The following is a 2,987-nucleotide window of genomic DNA, read 5'->3' on the forward strand; positions in this document are numbered from 1 at the left end:
CTCCCCCAGTTGTATCCCCATTGCAAAACCGGATGATGATTATTTTTTAAGATTAATAAAGCGCAAACCCAGCGACCAGGTTTGGCGGTGGGGACATCTCCCAGACTGGGAGGATCCAGAGAAAAGGGACTTAAAATCGCAGATTGATTTTTTTTTTAATATTTTTTTTTTTCTAATGGCCATTTTCATTGGGGCAACTTTCAAGCACTGACCTTATAATATTCCGAGATCATAGAGCTACTAAAAAAAAAAAAAGTGACAAATGTTTCCTTCATGTCTTCTATACCAGAATGTAAATATTTTTGTGTTTTGTGTTTAATTTGTTAGAATTCTAACACACTATATACTTCCAAGAAGTATGTCATTGTCAATATTTTGTCAATAAAGATTTATCAATATGCCCTAATTTTTTAAGCAATATATTTTCCCCCTTTCCCCCCCAAATTTCTCGGAAACGGGTCCTTTTCCCCCCCCTCAACACCCCACCTTGTTTTTAGCTGCGGAACCCCTGCGGTCGGAGCCTGCGCTCCCCCGGCCGCGCCGCGCATTCCTGCGGCCATAGGCGCGTTTTCTTAATGAATTCACTGCCTGGTAAATAGACCTCTAAAAATAAGCCGCAGAGACCCACTTGCTGTAAATAAATACCTTTTTTTTTTTTTTAAAAAAAAAAAAAAAAAAAAAAAAAAAAGCTCAAACCAAAAACCAACAAACCCAACCCCTTCCCTGGTGAGAAACTGAAGTGGAGTGGGAGGGTGAAGCGGGTGCGCAGCAGCCGCGCTCCGCGGAGAAGGGCTTTCCTTGGCAAAAATAGGTATTTTATTTAGAGGGAGAATATTTTTTTTCTTTTTTTCTTTTTCCCCCATCTTTTAAATCCCCTGGCCAGGGGTTTTGCGGTGAGGAGCAGGTCCGGGGAGGGGGATGGCGCTCTGAGGGAGCGATCCCGGGCACAGGGTAAAACTCTGACATTGAAGACGTGGAGGCAAGAAGAGAGGGGGAAAAAAAAAAAGGCAAAAAAAAAAGTAAAAAAAAAAGTTGCTCTGGGTCCTTGAGGAAACTAGCTGGTTTTCTGGGGGTACACAGTTGTTTTTTCATGCTTCATTTGCTCCTTAGCCTGATAGACTGCATTAATCAGTTTTATTTCCATTGATAGAGAAACCTCGTCTGCTCTGTTCGAGCTACAAAGAATCCTGCAAGCTTTTGTGAAAGTGCAAATCAGTTTAGGCAATTATCATACCAGGAATATGAAGGGGAAAGAGGAGGCATTGCCCAGTGGTCTCCTTTAATCTCTTAATCCGTGGATCCAGGGGGGCTAGTTGGACATAATTTAGGACAATCTGACTACCCTTTACACTGTGATAAGGCGAAGTTACAATGCATCGCGAAAATACGAGCTTTGTTAAACATCCTGCCTTGAAAAGTTAAGATTAGACATTCTGTGCACGTGTTGGCTCTAGCGGGTACTATGTAAATTTATTTTTTTTTATTTTTTTTTTTAAATCTGATAATTTTTTTTTCTAATCATTACTCCTTTTATACAATCCCGGTGACTTTCCATTCACTGGTGCTACAAATATGAGAGAGGCCCAGGCAGGGTTAGGACGCCTGTCGCAATGCAGTCCCTTCCATTGAAACCAAGGCTGATTATTTAGCAGAGCTATTCCCAAGGTAAACTCTTCTCTCCTCGCCTTTCCCCCCCCAACATTCCCAGCTCCTGGAGCAGCTGATGGTGCGGATCCCGACACCGAGCGGGGCCGCACATTTCACCTCAACTCGCCCAATTTGGCTTGAGGTCCGCTTCAAACCCATGCAAATGGGCAAACATGAAACGCGGCGCGGCTGAACAGCAGACTCGGGCCTTTCTAGAAATTGTTTCCCATCTTGATAAAAGGCTTATTTCTACAGGAATTATATATTTTATTTTTTTTCGACCCCCCCTTCCTTTTTTTTTTTTTTTTTTTTAAACCGTGAGAGAAGAGAGGGAGAGAGGGGGGAAAAAAAAATTAAGCGTCCTATGTAGCGTAACAGCAATAAAATCTTCAGAGAATGCCATTAGCTTTGAAAAAAAACCCTAAAAGCTTTATTACAAACCAAGCTTTGAAAATAGGGGGGATTAGGAGTCTGAAAGGGTCCCACAATGGTTAGAAGAAAAGGTTTCATGCTAATGAGGTTAATGCCCTTTGTATCTCAGGACTCCACAACTTCATTACTCCCTATCTCCGGCTGCACCAAGCGGCTCAGAACACTGCAATCCACTCCAGCTCTCCCCTGCCTTGCCTAGAGAAGGATTTGATAGCAGCTCTGTTCAAACTAGATAATTATATCTTTTCAAGTCGGAATTAAGATAAAGAAAGTGAAGCAAAGGCGGCTAGCCTTGATCCACTGCAAACAAATTTGGCGCACTTTCTAGTCTCTCTCCCCCTGCCTCAATAGGCAGGACAGTCAGCTTATTAGACCCTCATTTGCTTTATTAATTCATCTATTTAAAGTGGCAGGATTAGAGAGAGGGAGAGAGAGGCAGAGTCTAATGTGGGACAGTGGATGCCAGGCAACGTGGAAATATAAATATTGGCGAGTTGCTCTCCGAGCGGGTGTTTAAAAATACATTTTATATTAAATAACTGAGCGGACGCCCCCGCGGAAAATCCGCTGCTCTCCGCGCCTCGCCGGGGATGTAGCCAGGTGGCCCCACGGGCTGGGCGAGGGGCTGTGGGCCGAGCCGAGACCCCCACACCCCACCCGGGGCCGCTCTCCGACGGCAGCGTTGCGCGGGGGCGGCCCGCGGGCGCGGAGTGGTGCGTATTCCCCCTCCCCAAGGCCAACCGCACCGGCAGGGGCCTGACCCCGCCGGCTCCGCGCTTTTCACCCCCGGCTCCGCTCCGCGGCCAGGATCTGGCCCCTCTCGCCTTGGAGTTTTAACCCTTTCCCTTCGGACAAAGCCGTCGGGTTCCAGCCCCTTGGTGGCCACCCCCAGCCCCTTGGTGGCCGCT

Source organism: Calidris pugnax, unplaced genomic scaffold (genome assembly GCF_001431845.1).
Source record: "Calidris pugnax isolate Ruff unplaced genomic scaffold, ASM143184v1 scaffold89, whole genome shotgun sequence".
NCBI classification, from domain to species: Eukaryota; Metazoa; Chordata; class Aves; order Charadriiformes; family Scolopacidae; genus Calidris; species Calidris pugnax.